General features: G+C 41.8%; 1 long non-coding RNA gene across 1 annotated transcript in view; it reads left to right on the forward strand.

Moving 5' to 3' along the window:
- The window catches only part of LOC138146477 (uncharacterized), a 260,767-nt gene that overhangs the window by 26,147 nt on the left and 210,901 nt on the right, over nt 1–23,719 (forward strand). The window contains exon 2 of the long non-coding RNA XR_011164491.1: nt 16,214–16,448. This is a non-coding gene — a long non-coding RNA (uncharacterized lncRNA). The remainder of the gene's footprint in view (nt 1–16,213; nt 16,449–23,719) is intronic.

Raw genomic sequence — 23,719 nt, forward strand, 5'->3', positions numbered from 1 at the left:
TTCACTTTTCACATGCCTTCTTTGGCTTTTTTTCTCCCAAAGATTTCTGAGAATTGGTGCCACTGGGAGTTGCCAGTCAGTGCCACTGGCAAGATATTGTCCTCACTGGGTCTGCTTCCTTATCTTTGAATTGTTTTTTTTTTCTTCAGTTCTGTCTGCCTCTCTGTAACCCCTTTTGGTGTTTTCTTGGCAAAGATGCTAGAGTAATTTGCCATTTCCTTCTCTAACTTGTTTTACAGATGAGGAAACCGAGGCAAATGGAGTTAAGCAATTTGCCCAGGGTTACACAGCTAGAAAGTATCTGGAGCATATGAGGTCAGATTTGAATTTCGGTCTTTCTGGCTCCCAGCCCAACACTCTATCCACCGCACTAGTTAGCTACCCATCTTTCCTTATCTATAAAATGAGAGGGTTGGATTAGGTGGATTTTAAAGTCTTTTCAAGCTTTAAAATTCCTTTTATTTATATGTATTCCATTTAACCCGACTCTGTTCTCTGGTAACCTGACTGTAAAACAGATGCACAGATGAATTATTTAATTTCAACACTGCTCTAGGATTCTTTTTTCATTTTCTTCCATTTTAAAGAATACCCCTTTTCTCTAACACATTTTATGTGACCTTATGCTTTTCTGTGCACATATTATCTCCGTTCCCCACCCTTGCCCCTGCAGTAGATCTTAAGCTTTCTGAGGGTTTATAGAGGCTTCTGTATTTTATTTTTGGATCCCCAGTACCTAGTAAAATGCCTCACACAAAGTAGGTACTTAATAAATTATTGTTGGCTTAAATAAGATAAAACAAAATCAGTCTTAGGATATCTAAGCAAATTCAACTGGGGAACTGGAAAGAACATTGGATTTGCAGTCAAAGGACCTAAATTCAATCCTTGGTCTGGGGATTCCCTACTTGTATGACCTGGGGCCCCTCAGAACCTACCTGGGCTTCTCCCTTTTCTCATGGATAAAATTAATGAGTTGAACCAGATGGCCTCTGGTCCATTCGAGTTCTAAAGTCTGTGAACTTCTCTCCACTTGGATTCCCAAGCTCTGACCACAGGACCTCCTTTCTTTGGTTGAATTGAGGAAACAGACCACATAGGGGAAGTGATTTACCCAAGGTCATACAGAGACCTAAAAGTGGATCTGGGACTTAGAACTCAAACCTCAGGACTCTTAATCCAGAGTTCTTTCCATTATAACACATTGTCATTGGATTGCTGTTCTTCATCCTTCCTTTCCAACGAGGACCAATGACATCACAGGGTGATGTCTTGACTTGCACATGAATTGGATTTAAGTGAAGAAGTTACCTGAAGTTGTCAACCTTTGTTTTCTGGAAAAGGGCACTGGGGCCTCGGGAAGTTAAATGATTTTATGAGTGCCACAAAGCTAACGAGTCTGAAAGTCAGGATTTGAACCTAGGTCCTCAGCCCACCAGCTACAGTATTCTTCTCCCTTTACCAGGTTACCTCTGTTTCTCATTTGATTAGCCAGGTTTAAGTGACCCAGTGAACTTAGAAGCTGGAACTTTACAAAACCCTCATTTTTTTTTGGTGGGGGGTGATAGTGTTGGCATTGCTTCACACAACAATTTACCTGCTGCACCAGTTTTATAGGTACCTTGTAAGAGCAGGACTTTTAAAAACCTTCCTCGTGGGGCTCCTTTCCAATCTAACGTTCAGTGAATAAACTGGAGGAAAATGCCCTTCCAATTCCTTATTGTGCTATGGAGTTAACTCTAGCTTCTTAGACTCTGGAGGGGAGGGCATATGCTCTGGAAGGCTAAAGGGGCTCTGAGTATGGGCCTGGCAAAAGACTATATGTCTGTCCTCTGAGGACCGGCCCAAGTTCATAAGGATCCATCACCAGTCGGCTGGCCACCAGGTTATTAATTTTCTTCCAGTCCCATCGGCTCATGAAGCCATCCATTAAATGCTGACTCTAGGTCTAGAACTCTTTGCAATATACTATCCAGGTGCAGAATGGTGGTGGGAAAGGGGGAGAAAGAGTGGGAGAGGGGAAGGGAGAACAGGAGGAGTTCTGATCTGCCTGGATCCTGGAGGACTAGAAAAAAGGAATATGCTGCTTTTATAAATCTTTATTTCTCTTTTCCTTGGTAGATTCCCTCCTATTCTGACTCCCGCCATGGCATAGATATCAAGTCATCTAAAAGGGCTCTTGTAGTTATACCAGAAATGGGAAACATTTTTTGAGAAGCTTCTAATTTCCCTCTGTTACCAAGAGGATGGGCTCTCCGGATAGGGCTAGACCATTTCTCTCAAAGCTAGAGGCAGATGTCAGCAAAATGGTGAAGTCAGCAAAATTTGTCTTTGGGATATTGCAAATTACCTTTCAATGCCCCCTTGGCCCAGAGGTGCCCAGTGCCTTCTGCGGCTCTGGGCCTTCTTGTCAGGAAGGAAAAGGAGCTAATAAATTCCTTCATGCTGTATTAGGGACTTAATGCGTCACCTCCCCTGGGAGATTTACATTTTGAAAGAGTACCTTAAGGAGCTGACAAGGCTCAACTCAAAGGCCTGAGTTTCTAATAGAATAATTTCTATTATCACTATTTGGAAGGAGGAGGGGTTTCTCTGAGGCCCTTCAAATCATACTGCACAGGAAGAGATCTAATCTGCCTATGTATAAACCGACCACTCAATGGGGCTCAACTGGAGAAAATGAGCAGTTCTGGGAAGATCCGACCCAGAGGTCCAGGGGAAGCTATTTGAAGTTATCCCAGTGGGCTTCTCCTGATGTTGATACTTTCTCCAGCTTTAGGGCTAAAATATCATCTTTATGCTCTCTGTGGAGGGCCAGGCTGGGAAGGCTAAATTAGAAATGAGGGGAGGCTTCATTTCCCACTAACTAGGAGTAGTGGCACATTTCTTGGGAGATCTCTGGAGCCAAGAAAGGGTTCCCAAAGGAGAAGCTGTGGCTGTCTAGGAATCAGAGCCATCCCTGGTGTCATTTGAAGCCCAAGATGAAGCATACTCAGTGTGATTGGGCCAAATCTTCAAGACCAAAGAGTGATTAAAAAAAATTAACTTTGGATGATGAGAGAATAGGGGCTAGAAAGTAGTTCATTTTGAAAACATCTGGGGGTTTTAGTGAATGTCAAATTCACTATAAGTCATCATATTGATATGGGAGCCGAAAAAAACCCAATCACCTTATTTGGCTGCATTGAAAGGTATAGGAGCCAACTAGATGGCAGAGTAGATAGTGCACTGGTCCAGGAGTCAGGAGGACCTAAGTTCAAATACAGCCTCAGATACATTTACTAGCTGTGTGACCCTGGGCAAGTGACCTAAGTGTTTGTCTCAGTTTCTTCAATCTGTAAAATGAGCTAGAAAAGGAAATGGCCAAACCCTCCAGTATCTTTGCCAAGAAAAGCCCAAATGTGGTCATGAAAAGTGGGACACAACTGAAATGACTGCATGACAGTAGCCAAAATGAAGGAGATGAGAGCTCTGCTGTACTCTGTCGTGCTCACATCTGGAATATTTTGTTTAGGAAACAAAGAAACAAGCATTTATTAAGTGCCCCCTCTGTGCTAGGAACTGTGATAAGCACTCAACAAATATCTTCTTTGATTCTTACAACACCCCTGGGATGTTGGTGCTATTGTGATCTCCATTTTACAACTGAGGAAACTGAGGCAGACAAAGGTTTAAATGACTTCCCTCGAATCATGCGGCTAGTGTCTTAGGCTGCATTTAAACTGTGGTCTTCTGTATCAGCAATGCCATATTCACAATGCCTATGGAAATTACAGATATGCTGATATAATTATCCATCACAAAATACATCATGCTTGCCATATGGGGGAATAAGCTAGAAAATTTATTAAGATACCAAAAGACTGAGTCCCCAAACCAGAAAGTGAAAGCCATTAGAGTAGTTATGAAATTGGCACAGGTAGATAAAGTAGAAAGCACCCACATTCTCAAGCCTTTAAAACAGAACAGGCTACCTCAGGCAAAGGTCCTTCTCTCCCCACTCACAGCAACCACCCAGAGTCCCGGAAGCACGCTCCCAGCAGCTCCGGCCCCTGGCAGTCCTCAGCAGGAGTCCTTAGCAGAAATTCTGGCTGACTCAAAAAGGGCTTCGCGCTGCCACTGCCGCTGCCACTGCCTCTGCTGCTGCTGCCGCTGTCACTGCCACTGCTAGCTACCACTGCTAGCTACCGCAGGATCTCTAGCTTGGCTTCCGCTTCCTCTTGCTCCACCCCTTCCTGCTACGTCATCAAGTCCAATGGGGCATGGAAGATCTTTAAATCCCATAACCCTTACATCTTCCTGACTGCATGCCCTGCACTCAGTCCTCCATGACATCTAGTTGCCTAGCCATTTAGAGCTGGGTGCCATCTTTTTAGAAGGACATTGTGGACTCAGAGGGTATATGTTTTACATCTACATCTCTCTCTATATACACATACACACACATATATACACACATATACATATATACACATGCATGCATATATATTTATATATAATATATGCATATACAAACATGTAAATATGTATGTATTTCAATCTGACATCATATATGATTATATTTATGCATATATCTATGTGTAAGAAATATGTACATGAAATGATACATAAATAAAACACATGTATACATCATGTGTGTATATATAAACACATAAATATGTATATATGTTTCAATCTGTCACCATATATGTGTATGTATGCATGTGTGTATATCTATCTATCTATCTATCTATCTGTGTATGTGTACGTTTGTATGTGTGACGTGACCAGTGGGAGAATTTGTTTTGTTTCACTGCACACGTTTGTAAAAGGAGTTTTGTTTTGCTTTGTTTTTCTTTCCCAGTTGGTGGAGAAGAGGGAAAGAAGGTGGATTTTTGTTTGGAAAGGAAATTTAACTTTAAAAAAAGCAAAAGGACATTGATAGACTGCGAAACAAGCATGGAAGGGCAGTGAGGATGGCTAAGGGCCTTGAGATCTACAAAAACCTATTGAAAAAACTGATCTGTTCAGTCTGATGGAAGAGAAGACTTAGAGGTAGACATGATGCCTGTCTGCACATCTTTAAGGGCTTCTCAAGTGAAGCAGACATTAGACTAGTTCTGCTTGGCCATAGAGAACAGAAACAGTGGGGAGATGGAGGTTAAAAAAAAGAAGAATCTTCATACCAATGAGAGTCATCCAAAAGTGGAGTGAATTGTTTTGGGAACCAGTGAAACTCCCTTCAGTGGAGGTCTTCAAACAAATGCTCTGTATGTTGCAGAGGGACGTCTTGTCCAGCTCCTGGTGGGGCTGGACGACCTCAGACATCCCTCCCGGCTCTCGGAGCCTGAGATTTTGAGGTATTGCTAGAGATGTGATCAGGATAAAATGAAAATTAGCTTCTAGATTAGTCTGAATGATTAGGACCTGGAGTAAAAACATCAGAAGTAGTGACTGGCTTGTGAAAGAATCAAACCCAAGATGAAAATGGGATTCTAGGCCACAGTGTAGAAATTAACATCCCAGACAACTGAGCTCATTGCCCTGTTGTGCCCTGCACTGGCCTGACCATTTGGAAGGCCTTTCCTTCTGGGCATTTTGTGTCTCAGTATGACATGAATTTGGATCTGGCACAAGTGAGACCACCTCGCCTGAGTCAGCACTTACACATCCTATGAGATATCAAGAGGCATCAGCCCTGCTCTCCAAACCATCTCAGATAGCCTTTCCTTTGTATTTCAGGCTTTGCCCCAAAATTAAAATGTTCATAAGTGACACCAGACATCTGTAGATTTACGTATAGATGTCTATTTCTCTATCTATAAAAAAAACATTACAAACTCAGAGGGTCAATTGAAACGTGTGTGTGTGTGTGTGTGTGTGTGTGTGTGTAGAATCTCAGAATCACAGAGAGAGATGGGGAGAGAGAGGGAGGGAGGGAAGGAGAGAGAATATATATATATATATATATGTAGTAACATGTGTATGTATGTACGTGTGTATGTGTGTGTGTGTTCTTATTAAGCCTTAATCACTGAAGAGGCCTTTCTTCAGTTAACCTGAGACCTATTAAAGATTTTAGCCAGAAAAGGCCAAGGTCTTGCACTGAATCTTGGGCCATCTCCAGTTGTCTGACCACTGGACCCAGATGGCTCCAGAGGAGAAAGTGAGGCTGGTGACTTTGCACAGCCCCACCCCGCCTCACTTGCATGTCACAGCAACACCTCACAGCTTTCATGATCCTCTTCAAGAACAAAGGACAAGCAACAATACACACACACACCCCACATGCTTTAGAAAGTCTGAAGCTCTCTCTGTACCTCGGGTGAGGTTATTGTTATGGTTATTCTTTTACTCCTAGAATTATCTTCTATAAATGGAGTCTTGATTTCCTCGGATTAATCCAAACATGAAGGCAATGCCAACTCAGAGGTCTAGGTCCTAAAAACCATATGGCAGAGCTTGAAAGAAACCAAGCTCTGGGCAAAGGAGAATTTTAACAAGATCTGAATACATTTACAGTAGGACTGAATTTCTCAGTTATTTAGGGTGGGTTCCATTTATTCCTGATGTTAGCTGTATGCTAGAGGTGTGGGAAGGGCTAGAACCACGTTCTACTCTAGTGTACAGCAAATTTGGGTGATCACCCTGAGTCCCAATGCTTAGTACCCCAGTCTTCCTTACTAGTAGGGACCAGGTGGTGATGTGGAGAGACAGTCACATGAGGAGAAAGTAAAAATTAAAGGTGACACTAAAAATGACCCAAAGCTTATATAGTAGCTGACATTTATATAACACTTTAAGGATTGCAAAGTACTTTGTACAAATTATCTCAGGTTCTGTTGTTAATCCCATTTTGGAGATGGGTTAGTTGAGGCAGAGGTTAAGTGACTTACAGAAGGTCACATAGTAAGTGTTTGAGGCAGGATTCAAACTCAGGTCTTCCTGACTCCAAGTCCAATACTATCTGCGTCATATGTTAGAACATACTTGAAGGAGTATGACTGCTTGTCTACCAAGACCATCCTTTCCCCCATTCCCACCCCCTTTAGTGTGGTACAAAGCAAAGCAGACTAGGGTGGTCCTAAAGGACCTAGGTTTCAATCCTGCCTTTTCTATTACTAATCCTGCCTGTGTTACCTCAGGTATATAACATTATTATCATTGTTATTGTTATTTTATTATTATATTTTGCATACTATATAATAACGATATCTTTTATTTCTGTAGCACTTCGAGGTTTGAAAAGTACATCACATATATTATTCAGTCTTCATAAAACCCCTGTGATTCTGTGCCTCAGTTTCCTAATCTGTTTAAGGTCCTCATCTGGAAGATCCCCTCTCCCTTTCAGTCTGTGACCCCATGACCTCTGACCCACTGCTCAGGCCGCCTGCTGACCACTGGCAGATTATTGAAACTTTCAAGATGGTTTCAGGCCCCTCTGGGCTGGAGGAACATCTGCCTTTATTCTAAAAGATGTGCTAGCTTCTGTATGTTATCGACAAGGAAGTATTAATCCAAATAAGTTTAGTGTGGAGAAATTAATCTTGCAGACTTCATCACCATCAGCGCCATCTTGAGAAAATCCATTGGTCTGTTCACCGGCTGTTGAAACAAGAGGCAGAGAGGAAATGTAGACAGCTATTCATCAGCTCAGCACTTTCTGTACTAATCAGAGGAGGACAAAAAATGATAGATATGTGAATGGGGGGTGGAGTCTGGGGGGGGGGCAAGCCAACAGAGCATTGTGAGACAATAAATAAGAGATTTGTAGTGAATAAGCTTTTCTGGTTTTTTTTTTTTTTATCGGTCTTCTTGAAAGCTAAATTTCCCTGCATCTTTTCTGCAGTCCAATAAATATCCTAGCAGGATGCTTTATTTACATAGAGGAGAAGGGAAGAGAGAGCCCGCTCTGCTCCCTCGTCCTGGTGTCAAGAATGTACAATCTATTGCTCTAAAGAGAATGGAATGACTGTTAGGAGAATCGATGCCAATGCAGTTTCTTCTCTCTGTGCATGGCTCCTGAAAAGGGTTCAGCTCAAGTTCAAGGATTCTGTTGTGCTGAAGTATAATCTCAGGATGCAGGGCTTTGGTGAGGAAGCTTCATCACCTGCGGCCAAGGATGCGCAGTGATGGGGCTGACAGTTCTCTGAATGTGTCGGCCTGACAGGCCTGCTATCTGATCTCACTGATGTCTGCATTTAATCCTCCCAGGGAGTGGGATTTCTGGCACTTTGGGGGCTACTGTCACTTCTCCCATTTCCCAAAGCTTTCTCTTACCCAGTAGCTCTCTCTCAGTATTAGAAACAGGTAGGACCTCAGAATTGCATATCCTCAGATAGAGGTTAAGAGACATTGGACAGCAAGGGATCTTAGTGGTCACCTGGTCAGTGTGGTGCAGTGAGAGGAGTGACAGGTGTAGAATCAGAAGACCAGGCTTCAATTCCTGGCTTTTCCACTTAAAATCTGTGTGTTTTATAGACACAGAGGAAGGAAGGAAACACACATTTATTGTGTCTCATACTCTAGACATTGGGCTACAAATATTATCTAATTAGTGCCCTCATTAACCCCAGTAGACAGATGAGGACACTGAGGGAGACTGAGGTAAAGTGACTCACCCAGGGTCACATAGTTAACAATTGCCTGAGGTCAAATTTTAACTCAGGTATTCCTGACTTCTGTGCTAGTGCTCTATCCACTGTGCTACCTAGTTACCCCTGTCTGGTTCTTAGCTTATGTATCTATAAAATGAGCGGTTTAGGCTAGAAGATTTCTGAGGTCTCTTGTAGTTCTAAATCTATAAACCTACTCCAGCCCCCTTCATCAAACAACAAATATTTATTAAGCATCTACTTAATACTTATTAAGCATCTATTTAAAGTTTAGCCCCTGCCCATTTCATAGATGAGGAAACTGAGTCTCACAAAGTTTTAAGTGACTTGCCCGAGGTCACACAGGTAGTGACAAATGAGAGATACATAGCCCAGTCCTCAGAGTCCAAATATGGTATGCTTTCTACTGTACCATGTTTAATCCAAGGTTAGTTCTAGTTCTCATAAACAGAGAATGACTGCAGTGGCCTGACAGACAAGGTCAGACAGGGCCCCCAACTCCCTCTTGCCACCCACAGACACATAAGGATCATTGGAGTCGCTACCTGCTATGAGTGATTTCTCAAAAGAGCAACTGTCTTTCTACTGGACCAGTGCCTAAGGTTCTGACCCAGAGGGAAAAACATATGACTCACACACCAGGAAGACTGTGGGGCTGACCTATAGATGGCCCTTACACAAGCTGAGCTACATAGAATGACCTCATTGCTTCAGGGTGGTGTGGCACTGATTTGTGTCTCCAGCGGGGTCACTTAGGAGGTCATTTACAATGAATTTTGTGTGGACCAATGCTCCCTTATGTTTTTCCAGGAAGGATTTGGCTGCAAAGAAACAACTGGTCAGGTCAAGTCAAGTGTTTATTCATTGTTTACTCTATGCTAGGCACTATGTTAATCACTGGTGATTAAAAGAAAAAGATAAAGATACTACTGACAGTCAATAGTTCTCAAATACACAAATGAATATTGAAATGAATTTCACCAATCACAGTATATAAGAGTAATGGAATGTTATTGGGTGATCAAAAATGATAAAAAAGAACAAATTCAAAGAAACCCAGGAAGATTTATATGAACTGATGCAGAGGGAAGTAAAGAGAACCAGGAAAACAATTTACCTAATAACTGCAACAGTTTAAACCAAAACAGCTTGGAAAAACCAAAGAACTCTAATCACAGCAATGACCAACCCTGACTCCAGAGAAATGATGATTAAACATTCTTCCAAGCTCTTGACGGAGATGTTGGCAACTCAAGATTCATAATGAAACACGGACACGATCAATTGTGGATTTGGTCTTGCTCATGTTAACTTTTTACAAGGACAAATATTTTTTGTTTTCAGTAGTTGTTGTTTCTCCAGGAGATAAAGGGAGACTAGTTATGCTCATGCCATGCACCCAGAAGAACATGCCCGGAAGAGATTAGAAGGAGGTTCAGAAGGCACCGAAGAAAAGCAAAATAGCTTTGGAGATAAAATGCTGAATAGAGGATGTATTCGTGCAAGGGTAGGGTTCTACTTTCACCCCCAATTAATCGCAGAGAGCCTAGACACCTTGACTGAATTAAGCAATAGAAAATTTAAACTAGGCATGAATATACTTGAATGAATTTCAGATTGATTTCAGGATTATATAGTGTTTTGACTATTGGATAAAAATGATGGTGCCATGCAAGAGATATCTTATTACTGGTTGAAAAAATTAAACACATTTCTGAGCCTGTGTATAAAAAGAACTATTAGTCACTCCAGAGGTAGAGTCTCACCACCAATTACCCTCCTATTAAACAGACTGGACCAATTAGTAATGATGCAGCCAAAGGACAAATATGGATAAACTTGAACAAACATGAACAAGAATGGGTACAGAAAGAGAGTTACTTGGGGGAGAAAGTGACTTCAAGCAGTGTAACCACTTGAAACAAAGAAAAATACCCACTCTGTACTCAAGAAATGATTTTAACCAAGATTTGTGAGTATATCCCCTTGCTGCGTATGTACCATGCACTTGGGTCTCAGCAACATTGTATTTTAATTTTGTGCCCACTTTCTTCACTGACCTTGTGTGTACTGGTGGGAGAGTATGTACCAGATTTTTCTCTTTTTTTTCTCTCCTCTTTTCTTTTTTCTTTTCCTTTTCTTTTCTTTCCCTTTCCTTTCCTTTCTTTCCCTTTCCTTTCCTTTCCTTTCCTTTCCTTTCCTTTCCTTTCCTTTCCTTTTCTTCCCCTTCCCTTCCCTTTCCCTTCCCCTTCCTTTCCCCTTCCTTCCCCTTCCATTTCCCTTTCCCTTCCCCTTCCCTTCCCTTTCCCTTCCCCTTTCCTCCCCTTCCCCTTTCCTCCCCTTCCTTTTTTCTTTTCTTTTCTTTTCTTTTCTTTTCTTTTCTTTTCTTTTCTTTTCTTTTCTTTTCTTTTCCCTCTTTTCTTTCCTTTTCTTTTCTTTTCTATTGGGGGAAAGGAGGGTGTTTTTTTTACCCACTGTTCTTGCTCTTACCATCTTGGTAAACACCTTTGCTAAAAAGCTAACAAAATGTGGCAGATTATCCATAGGAAGCACATTGGTGGGGTCTTTTAAGTGAAAAATACTAGAAATCCAGACACCCCTCCCCCTTCAGATTTTTCCTAGAGTTCTTAAGAATATTAGTCAGCAGTGGGGCAGCTAGGTGGTGCAATGAATAGAGCACTGGCCCTGGAGTCAGGAAGAATTGAGTTCAAATTCAGCCTCAGACACTTGACACATTTACTAGCTGTGTGACCTTGGGCAAGTCACTTAACCCCAATTGCCTTTCCTTCACCCCTTTAAGAAAACAAAAAAGAATATTAGTCAGCAGTTCTCTAGGGATCCAGCCAGCCATCTATTGCCCTGGAGAGGGTGCTATATTAAAAAAAAAAGATAGAACAAAACATGGACAACCTTAATGAAATTTGTGGTTTCATATATAGTCTTCTTTTTTGGTCTATTTCACATATATATGGAAATAGTTATGTCTGTGTAAGTTTGTCAGGTTCAGAATAAGAAAAAAAAAAGGAAAGAAGAAAGGTATTCTTCAAAGAGGTCTTCTGAAACTGATTGAAGAAAAAGATCTGGTTACCCTTCTTAATTGGGCAGTGGGTTTTCCATTAGAGCAATGATACCTCATATGGATATAGCATTTTATATCTTTCAAATAACTTTAACGTAAAGCAGTGATGTAGGTATACCCATTTCTTAGATGAGGAAACTGAGGTGAAAGGAGGAGGGAGATAGTTTGACACAGGGAATGAGTAGCAATGTTGAGGTGAGATAGGAGTGCTCCTGATTCCCAGGCCTGGAGTAAGGTAAGATGAGATGGTAGAATGCCATGATCTTGAGGGCTGGTAGTATTTTTGTTTGTTTCTTTGTTTTGTTTTGTTTCCCTAGCACTTAGCCCGGGGTTTTGAATAAACCTGGTACCTGATGAAGCCTTTAGATTATGTGAGATAGGAGTATTATGAAGTCAGAAGACCTGGGTCTAATTCTTCATTCTGCCCCTACCCATTGATTACAGTTTAGGGCAGCCAGGTGATTCAGTGAATAGAACTCTGGACCTGGAGTCAAGATAGACCCGAGTTACAATCTGGCCTCATACACTTATTAGCTGTGTGACCCTGGCATGACACTTAATCTGCCTGCCTCAGTGTTCTAATGCCTAAAATGGGAATGGTAATAATAGTGCCTACCTCTCTCAGAGAATTTAATGAGATGATCTTTATAACGTGCTTTTTAATCACATCAAGTACTATTAGGGTGTAAGTCAGTAAGAAATAGATCTTTTTGTCTACAGGTGCAAGTTAAGGCAGGGGGAATCATCAATTAGTCTGTAGATAAGAGAAATCTCCATGGGGCGAGCCAGGTTTTGATTACAGACGTTTCCCATGAGTACATATAGTAAACATTAATAGTATTATTTGTTAACATTTATATAACACTTGATATAACACTTCATACATTATCTCGCTTGAAATTCACAACAATCCTGTGAAACAGGTACAATGATTACACCCATTTGCTGTTGTGGAAAGTGAGGGGCACAGAGATTAAGGAACTCCTACCCAGGGTCCAAGGCAGGATCTGAACTCAGCACTCCCTGACTCAAAGACCAGTGTGATTATCCATGAAACAAAACTCACCAAAAATACATAGCCAGACAAGGTCCATAGCAGATAATTCCTTGGGGGAAGTTTGCTGTGTTTCAGGAAAGGGGTGGCAACTCCAGAATCTAGGAGGCCTCTATTGATCTTTTGAGTTGACCTTGTAGTAGGAAGGCAGAACATAGGGATCGCATATGAAAAACCCTGGGCTTGTGCTGTAGCAGAGACTTGTTCTAAAATTGCATTAGGCTTCTCAAGAGGGGAGAAATTCAAGGCCTCCCCTCCCTTCTCTCGACAGGGTTGCCACATGAATTCTGGGGGTTATACAAGAGGCACTCAGATTGGTCAGCACCACTAGGTGACCTTGGGCAAGTCACCTGTCCAAACAGTAGCTTTTTCATCTCTAAAATGGGTATAAAAATTGGTCATTGTATTGTTGTGGGATGGTCAGATGGGGCAAGGAATGAGAAAGGGCTATATATACTACCAGTAAATAGTAGGAATTTCTATTTATATAGTGTTTTAGGGGTTCAAAGTGCTACAGATTTCTCCTACTGCATTCTCTCAACAGCTATGTGAGGCAGTTGTTATTATTATCCCCACTTTGCAGATAAGGAAAGTGAGGCAGATAGAGGGTAAGTGATTTGTCCAGGGCCACACATCTGATAAATGTCAAAATGAGATTTTGAAGTCAGTTCTTCCTGACTCTAGGTTCAGCACTCTACCTGTTCTGTCACCCAGATGTCTGGTCCAGTCTTTGTTCCAACAACCACCTTGCACTAAAAATCAGATACTAAGTTAGATTGGGTGAGTTGCAAGGCAAAGTGGCCCTCTAGGAATATTCAAGATGCCAACCATATTCAGGGCAAGTGAAGGTGAATAGGGAGGGAGTTGGGGGAGAGGAGAAAAGAAAAGAAAAAATGCTGACTGGGAAAGGAACAGGAGAATATAGAAATTCCACACAGGGTCAAATCAGTGAATGGGCCAACCAGCGTTGTATGTGATCCTGGATTCAATCTCTAGCCTCTCCATTGTGACTGATATCATGGCTGAAATGAAAGATAGTCACTGGCTTGGGAATAGGAGTCTTGGCCTTTCATCCTAGCTCTGCCACTAACTTGGTATATGACTTTGGAGAAGACACTTGACCTCCTTTGGTGGATACAAGTCCCTGCCAGGTTTCTGTAGCATACAGCTGTCTAGATCCATAGGCCCTTTTCTTATTCTAAAATTCTATAATCCATAAATAGGCTTAAGTTTCCTCATCTGTAAAGTGGGATTGGTAGTGTCATAGTGTCATTGGGAGAAAAGCATTTTGGAAAATGTCAAGCATTGTAAATGTCAGCTACTCTTCTCCTTTGCCTCCTGTTTGTCAACTTCTTCCCCCCCCTTCTTGTGTTCCTCCTCCTCCTTCCCTTTTCCTCTCCCTCCTCCTTCTCCTCCTCTTCCTCCTTCTCCTTTTCCATCTCTTCCCTCTCCTCCCCATTTTCCTCCTCTTCTTCCTCTCTTTCTGCTCTTCTTCATCCTCCTCTTCTTCCTTCCCTCCTCTTTCTCTTTCTCCTCCTCTTCCTCCCTCTCCTCCCCTCTTTCTCCTCCTCTTCCTCCTTCTCCTTTTCCACCTCTTCCCTCTCCTCCCCATTTTCCTCCTTCTCTTCTTCCTCTTTCTGCTCCTCTTCATCCTCTTTCTCTTCTTCTTCCTTCCCTCCTCTTTCTCTTCTTGCTCTTTCTCCTCTTCCTTCCCTCCTCTTTTCTCTTCCTTGTCCTCTTCCCTCTCCTTCTTTTTCTCTTTCTCCTCCTCCTCCTTTCCCTCTTGTCTTTCTTTTCCAAGAGAGACAAAGGAGAAGGACGTACCTGGCCAGCTATGCTAAAGAAGACAGCCAGAATTTCAGGCAATACGTCTACCTCACCAAGATAAATAGAGTAGGATTGTAGCAGAGTGACTAGTGGACGCAAAGGGACTACTGTATCCCTAGACACACATTCCTCCTTCAAGCCGTCCATTTATCCCTTTAGAATTTCTTCTTCCACTGCATGCCCAATTATCTTTTTTGTTGATTGCAACAAAGGAAAACTGGGTTCAAATCCTGTCTCTGATTAGTATCTGTGTGACCTTGACCTAGTCCCACTTTCCCAGGCTTTGGTTTTCTCATCTAAACAATGAGAGTTAGACAAAATGACTTCAGAAGTACATTCTAGTTCTATATCTATGATACAATGAAGACAGCTTTAGAACCCTAGAACCATAGTAAAACATTAAACCTGACAGGGACCTTAGAATTCTATCCTTAATCCCCCTATTTTGCAAATAAGGAAACTGAGGATCAGGTAGGTTACATATAGAAAAAGTTTTTTTTTTTTTTAAGCACCTTTGCACCAGCAGAAAAACCCCTTTACCCCCCCCCCCAAACTCTCACCTCTCTGGTATCATGTTCTGTTCTCTTACATGAAATGGGGCCAAATTAAACTTCATTAAAACAAAAATTAAACACAGCAGCCTTCTGTCAAACCTGAGCCCCTAGCAAAGATTTTTCTTTTCTTTTACTGCTGAACTGTGGCCTCTTAAATGAAAGAACCACAATTTAATTTAGTGGAACCAAAGTTTTACCACCCTCCTTCCTCTGAATTCCCCTTTCTCCCCACCCCCCTTCCCATTCCCAAAATGTATTTAATTTGGTTTTATGGTTTTCCTGTATAGACAGAGGATATTCCCGAAAACCTCTGCCTTGGCCTTTTTCTGCTTTGGGGCATCTTAAGTCAGAGGGGGATGCAGTTTCTTCGTGGTTTAATTTTATAACATTGTCACACTGCAGTAGCAAATGGTAACACCTTTAGCATAAGTGATTGATCATTACACACTCATTTGCAATTCACTGCCATAACACTGTTTATAATGAATTTTAGGGTGGGAGGGTGTTAAAGAGGCTGTCACTAAATCTACCTCCTGGACAGATGATTATCTACTGAAATGCACCAAGGTTGAAACTCTTAAGATCCCTGGTGTGGAAGACCCTCCTGACTAGGATTCAACATTAGTAAGGCACTATGATTTCATTGATATCTAATGGGATGTGATAAGACCACATTTCCCCTGAGATCTCTGTAACAGTGATTAGTTTTCCCTAAAGGCAACAAATTTATACCTATGACTTGATTGACTTCTGCCCACCTGGAGGCAGCTTCCTGGTCACCTAGGGGCATTAAAAAGATTCACCCAAGGGGATTTAGTGCCCCTTTGATGTAGTAAATATCTGAAGACTATTGGAATCATCCTACCCGTCCATGATGATCAGAACAGTTTCCCATTGGAGACAAGACAGGCTGCATCTAGAAAAGTTTAAGAACTTGCTACATGTATTTGCTCTGTTAGGGCAAAATAAGCCTTCATTAACCATTCAAAATTTTATTGTGAGAGCCTTATTTTGTCTCAACATTGAGCCTGAATTATCATGGTGTTGGTACTTATTGGGTAATCCCCTAACAAAAGTCAAGGTACATTTTGTCTGTTGTCAGGTATTGGGATGGATGATGAAGGCAAGGAAAGGTATCCCACTGGATCACAGTCTCTGGGAGTTAGAAGAGACCTCATAAAGCATCAAAGAACAACTCATATCTGAAGAAGATTCCCCTCTACAACATACCAGACTAGCGGACATCCTGCCTCTTCTTGAAGACCTTCATTAAAGGTGAACTTACTCCCTCCCAAGGAAGTGCCTTCTGACTTTCCACTTGCTTGGTCTACAAAATGGTAAGTCTGAATAACTCCTCCGCAATTCCAGGACTTGTTCACCTCCTGCTTTAGGATTCCTATAAACAATTGCCTAGGGATATATAGATCTAGACTGTTATGCCATCTCTCTCCCTCTCCCTCTCCCTCCCTCTCTCTCTCTCTCTCTCTCTCTCTGACTCTCTGACTCTTCCTCTCTCCTTCTCTCCCTTTCTCTCTCCCCCTCTCTCTCTTTCTTTCTCTCTTTCTGTCTCTCCCTCTCTCTCTCCCCTCTCTCTCTTTCTGTCTCTCCCTCTCTCTCTCTCCCCCTCTCCATATACATACATATATCACACATATATGTACACACATATACATATATGTATATATTTGTATATATATATACATTCTCTCTCTATACTACATATCTATTTGCACTATACTATATACATGTGTTCAGTTGTTCAGTCATATCTGACTCTGTGATCCCATTTGAGATTTTCTTGGCAAAGATATTAGAGTGGTTTATCATTTCCTTCTCCAGCTCATTTTATAGATGAGGAAGCCGAGTCAAACAAGGTTAAGGATCACATAGCTAGGAATTGTCGGAGGTTGCATTTGAACTTGGGTCTTTCTGACTCCAAGTCCAGAATTCTACACACACACACACACACACACACACGCACGCACAATACCATATATGCTATACTATCTACATACTGTATCTATATGCCACGCTACCTTGCAATTCAAGGAAATATTGCTCATAGATTAAACCTTAAGAAGCAATCTTGGCCCCCTCCCCAGTCAAAAGGAGTATCCTTATACTTATTTTTTTATTCTATGTCTATATATTCTGTATTTATATTTATTTTTCATGCATGTAAATATGTCAACATATGCATACATTTGTCAAGCTATTTTGCTTGTTTAGCAATATTCATGAAATTCTTGAACAGACCCAATCCTATATAAGATAAAAAGGTTTGCCCAGGCAATATGCCAAAAAAAAAATCCCATAGTCCAGTCTTTGATTATTCTCCTTCACACAATCTACAATCCAACTAAACTGGCCTTCTTTCTCTTCTTCATAATTCTATACCCCCATCTTTGGACCATAGACATGTCCTAAAGGACTTAGCCATTTTGGCTGTAGAACTCCTATCCTGGACCTTGTGCTACCCTGACTATCCAAGCCAATTAGATACATATATCTAATAAGTGTTTAATAAATGCTTTTTCATTCATCCATCCATCCATTCATTCATTCCTCCCTTCATTCATTCACAATGTTATCTCCTGTCTCTGTGCCCATGCATTGCTTGTCCCACTTACCTGGAATGTATTTCTTCCTCCTCTCTGTTTCTTAGAATCCCTGATTTACTTCAAGGTTCAATTCAAGCACCACTTCTTACATCAGCCCTTTCCTGACATATCCCCCTATCAGTTACTACTCCCTACTCCCCAAAATGGCCCCATATTTGTTTTGTAGATACATTGATTTTGTCTTCCATACTACAATGTAATCTCCTTCAGGATAGAAACTCATTTTTTTGTCTTTGTCTCTCCAGTGCTTACCTGGTACTGTGTTTTGCATAAAGTAGATACTTAATGAAGGCTTATTGGTTAATATATTACCAATTTAAAAACCATGAAGGGTTTCAAAATAGAAATTTAGAAACAGGGAACAAGATTTAGAACATTACTTCATCTCCTATTAAAATGGCAACACATCCCAAAGCAAGTCTTGAAACTAGACTCTGATCTCCTTTTATCCCCATAATTATATCAAAATAGCTATATCTAGTGTTGATGGTACCAGCAAGTTGGCCTCAAAGTTACATGGGCCTGTATTTGAGCCCTGCCTCTGATATATACTGACTGTGTGACCTTGGGCAAGTCATTTAATATCTCAGGGCACCAGACAATTCTCTAAGTCTATAAATTACAAAGGAAGTACTGAACTGCAGGGATAGAGGAAATTTCCTTTTGAGAGTTCCCTAGACTAATGAAAGTGCAAGTAGGTGGCTCAATGGATAGATAGAGAGAGGTAGAATGGAGTTCAAATGTGGCCTCAGACACTTACTAGCTGTGTGACCCTGGGCAAGTCACTTAACCCCTGTTTTCCTCAGTTTCCCCATCTGTAAAGTGATCTGGAGAAAGAAATGGCAAAATACTCCTGTATCTTCGCCAAGAAAATGCCAAAAGGGGTCATGAAGAGTCAGACATGACTGAACAATGGTTAAATAACAAAAACAATCACACAGATAAAGTATCAGAGCCAGGATTTGAACTCTGGATCTGACTCTAAAGTAAATATTCCTTGAAAATAAGAATTATCTTGAGTTTCTACTCTTTCTCTACCAGAATACATGAACCTTTGTTATTTGCGATTTCACCTTGAAAATATTGCCTGTCAGACACTCTACCTTTCCTCCCCCTCTCATTTTTCCCCAGCGATCCGATCTTCCCCTCTATCTTTTTCTTGTATTGAGGTAATTCCTTTTTCTTACCTGATATCTATTTAATGGTATCACAGGGGGAGCTTTTTTTCATCAGACCCACAGCACAATATGACTTTGACAAAGCCCTTGGGCAGGGAGAAGTGCAGAAAGCTATTTGAGCATGAAGAGTTCATATGATCCTGAAGCCTCTAGACCTTGTCAAAAATCTGTACAACAAGTTAATTCATTTCTCTCCATCATTGGCCTGTGATGGGATCACAGAGTTAGAGCTGGAAATGGCTGAAATTCTTGTCTAATCCTCCCTTTACAGATGAGGAAACTGAGGCCTGACACAGGTGAAGTGTGAAGGGTTGCACAGGTTGTAGGCATTGGAGAGAGAGAGAACTCAGGATTCTGGCTTCCTATGACAAAAGTGCCTCCTATGTTATGGTCATCATGATGATGAACTGACTTCTAATTTATTCTTATAAATGGGATCACCATCCCAGTTGTCTCTTTTAGCTCTAAATTCTATTGCTAGATAAATACAAACCTTAGAAATCACCCTTTTATTTTATTTCAGGACTAAAATTACTTGCCCAAGGTTACAAAGACAGCGGTAGAGTAGGGCCTCAAATGTAGTCCCCTAAACTGATTCATTATACAAAAAAACAAATCTCATTCTAGTCTGAATTTGTTTTTTCTTTTTGGAGGGGGGACGGCAGGGCAATTCAGGTTAAGTGACTTGACCAAGGTCACATGGCTAGTTTTTGTATTAAGTGTCTGAGGCCAGATTTGAACACAGGTTCCCCTGACTCCAGGGCCAGTGCTCTATTTACTGTACCACCTAGCCACCCCTGAATTTTTATTTTGTTAAGGAAATATTGCTCTTCTTAAGATTATTCCTTATTTTTCTTTAGTTCACATGATTTTGAGTTAGGATAGGAACCAAGAGCCTTTGGGAAGTAACATGTAGATTCCCTGAGTTCTCCCAAGCCTGGGGCAGAGTAAGAGGCTCATTCTTCTTCCTATTTCCATAACTGTACATTCCTGTTCTCTAACCCTTACTATTATCCCCAAGGATGAACCAACAAAAAGAGCAAATATTTCCTCTCCCCCCAAATGGATAGTCATAGCTAGAAGGTGCTTTGTATTTATCTAGCAACAAGGTTTAGAGTTAGGCAGACCCTAGGAGGCATCTGGTCCCCCTCTCTCATTTTACAGATGAGAAAATTAAGATTCAGATACAATGACTTGCTCAAGGTCTATGCCATTATTTTATAAAAAAAAAAAAATCAAAGCTAAAGGAGGTCCAATGATGCGTGTGCTCAGTCACACAGCTAATAAGAAGAAGCAAGATTGAACCTAGGTCTTTGGACCCCCAAGTCCAGTGCTTTTTTCACAATGGCACAATCAGCTTCACAACCTGCCATCTTGCCATTTTAGCTTCCCTCTGGTGTGCTTTAGGAGCATTTTCAGACATTAAAATTTCCATTTTCATATAGGAATACCCTTGGGAGGTGGCCTGGCTTCTGGTGGCCAGTATTCTGAGCTTGTAATTCCTTGCTTTTTCCCCCTGTGCTCTGAAATCTCCTCCCACACAGACACACAGTAATGACCACTATTTTGTTTTAATGTTCTCAGACCTGGAACTTGATTGTGGCCTGTTTTCTTTATGTCAAAATACCTTGCGCTCTGAAATCGAACCGAGAGACCTTTCCTGCTGCTACACAAAAGGCGAAGCATAAATTTTCAACTCTCACTGTACCATGTCTTTGATTAATGTATATTGTAATCTTCACAGAATACACAGCTGTCTATTAATGATGTAACCAAATGAGTTGAATAGATTATCAAAGGGCAGAAGCATCGATTCCACTCTGTTGTACACGCTTGTCTTTACCACATTAATCTCGTTATGTGTTTGAGCCTGATTCCAATTTCTCTGCCAGTCAGAAGAGGAGGGGGGCGAGAGAGAGGGAGAGAGGCAAAGAGGGAGAAGATATCAAACGTGCCGGGAGCTGTGAGGTCTCAGATCTTGATAGAGATGAAGAAAGAAGACTGTTAGGTTTTCTTGAAATGGCTATTCCAAAGGGATGTGAAAGGAGGATAAGGAATAAGGCGGTCCTTTGAGAATGTGTTGCAGGCTATATGGCCAGCTGAGTGTAGTAATAAGAAGGAGACCTTCAAAGGCAGGAGGTGGGTTTGCTGCCTGCAGTATTGTACAACTCAGTGGGTGTTGCTAATGATGAGATGCCAAATAGATAGGAAGTACGGGAGAAAAAAAGTCGAAAATGATTCAAATTAACCCTCCAGCCCCATTGTGGGCCATTCAGAGCTGAGAGGTGTTGCTTCACGGGTCGCACTACACACAAAGTGGCAATTCCACTGTCCAATATCTCAGGGCCACCCCCTTCTCGACGAAGAAATGAACTTTAATTACTTGCCACTTAAAAAATCTAAGGTCTATTAAGGAGCTGGCTTGCAGATTCAGAATCCCAGAACTTCCAAACTGGAAGAGACTTCAGACAGCATTCATCCAACATATTCGTGAACAAGACTCCTCATTACAATGTCCCCGACAAGGGGTCATTCAGCCATTGCTCTGAGCCTTCCAGGGAGAGGGAACCCACAGTCTCCCAGGTAGTCTAATACACTCCTGGATCACTCAAAAAGTTACAATGACTCTAAATATTAGGACACCCTGAGTTTTCAACCATTTTCAGAGGGCTTTATCCCTTCTCCTTATAAGCACACTAGCATGGACTCTCAGGGATGCAGAGGAGAAAAAGTCTGGGTTCAGAGTAAAGACTATACCCCTCATCCATTGGTTATCCATTTAGATGAGGTGCAGTGGGGATCCAAGTCAACACTCCTCCTAGGCTTAAATTCTGAAGTTAGGCGGTTTTTAGGGGTCTCTTCTCAATCAATTATATGTGGAAGGCACACAGGTGAGGAAACTCACAGCATAGTGGATTGCCCTTGATTATTTATTTAAGGCCAGGCCTGATTGAACTACTAGGCAGGTGAGACCTTGGCAATGACAGCGAGGGTCACAATCACTAAGTGACCCCCAAACTCTGCAAGGTCAAGGGTATCATCCCACTTCACTCTGACTTTGAATCACAGAGTGCAGTGTCCTGGCTGGAGTCAAGCTTCAAGCTTATCCACCTTTCTCATTTGACATATGAAGAAACTGAGGTACAAAGGAGGGAGGAAATTTGCTCAAGGTGACAGATTAAATTAAGGGCATATTGAGAACCAGAACCCAATCTACCATTCCATGCTCCTTCTTCTGGTTTCTTCTTTGGACTTTCTTTTTCACCTTATACTTTTCTTTTGAAGTCTTTCAAAGGTGGGTACTCCATTTTCTTCCCTCCTTAGGATGTATGCTCCTTGAGGGCAGGATTTATTATTCCCTTTTTTCTTTTTATTCTCAGTGTCTATCACAGAAGAAAAGTTTAACCAATGCTTACTGATTAACTGATTCATTCTGCTAGTTTAGGGGATGGGAGGGCTGTTGTTTACAGGTCACCTTCCCTGATTCTCAAAGCCATAAGACTTTGGAGAGCGATACTAGTTTTGCCCAAGGGGGCTAGAGGGGAATTGTTGGAATACACATCATGAGAATTAGATTCTTTCTTGGGGGTTGGGGGGGAGAGTGATGGTGGCAATATCCTTCTGACATAACACTAAATTCCTAGTCTTACACTAGTCCACAGCACTCTGAGCTAACCCCACCTCCCATGACCTCAGAGTCTGCCTTCCAATCCTCATAGGAGTACTGACAAGACTCTATTGTATTGACTATTTCTTATCTCATCAAGACTGCATCCCCAGTCAGGCTATCTTCTGAGCCCTTCTCCCCCCACCAAACCGAATTAGCCGTAGGCATAAGAATGCCTTGCTATGGGTCTGAGTAGAGGTGACATGTTCCAGACCCTATGACCAGTGAGTGGATGTAAGAAAGAGTGGGCTAAGGAGGAAGGGCGGCAGTAGCAGCGGATCTGGATCATACTCCCTTCCCGCTCTGCCCCTCACCTCCATTCCCACAGCCAGCATACAGTTGTTAGCTATCATATCCAAGGTGGGCCTTACAAATTGACAAAGGAGACACCCCTGTTCCCTAAATCTCACTCTCACTGCTTGCTATTCCACCAAGATCTCTAATGGGGTCTCAGAAGGCTTTTTAGCCTTCCAGAGTCTCCTTTTAAAATGCTAATGCCCCAAGAGGGGTCACCAGGTCTTGAGCCATTATCAGCTAAAACCTTAGTTATCAGCCGGTGCCTCAGCCAGGATTAGTTGACTGCCTACTGAGAGTAAGAATAGGAGGCTGGGGATTGGGGGTGGGGTGGGCAGGTTGCCTGGGAGAAGAGAGGAAGCAGAAGCAAAGAAAGAAGTGCAGAGAATAGGGCAAAATTCCCCCGACCCCCACGCCACCCCACCTCCACACCAAACCACTGCATCTGCTTGCCTTTGTCACTGGGTGTCCTGCTGGATTCCAATCTCTGGATTTAAATTAAGATTGGTAAAGGTGCTCCCACAGATTTAGTTTCCAATTCCTCTAGGTTCTATAAATATCTTACACATCTACCCCCTTTCTTTCCCTTCCCACTGTCCTTTGAACATTAATTTCTTTTTCAATCTGTCTCTCAATCTCTTTTTTCTGTTGTCTCTCTATCTCTGTCTATCTCTCTCTGGGTTTCTGTCTCAGTCTCTTTGTCTCTGTCTGTCTCTGTTTCTCAATCTGGTGATGTCCATCACTATCTCTGTCTCTTTGTCTCTGTTCCTCTGTCTCTCTCTATCTCAATTTCTCTGTCTTTCTGTCTCTTCCTCTCTCTCTCTCTCTCTCTCTCTCTCTCTCTCTCT

This window comes from Petaurus breviceps, unplaced genomic scaffold (genome assembly GCF_028583685.1).
Source record: "Petaurus breviceps papuanus isolate PSGF00001 unplaced genomic scaffold, PetGlider_PUasm1.0 90762, whole genome shotgun sequence".
Lineage (NCBI taxonomy): Eukaryota > Metazoa > Chordata > Mammalia > Diprotodontia > Petauridae > Petaurus > Petaurus breviceps.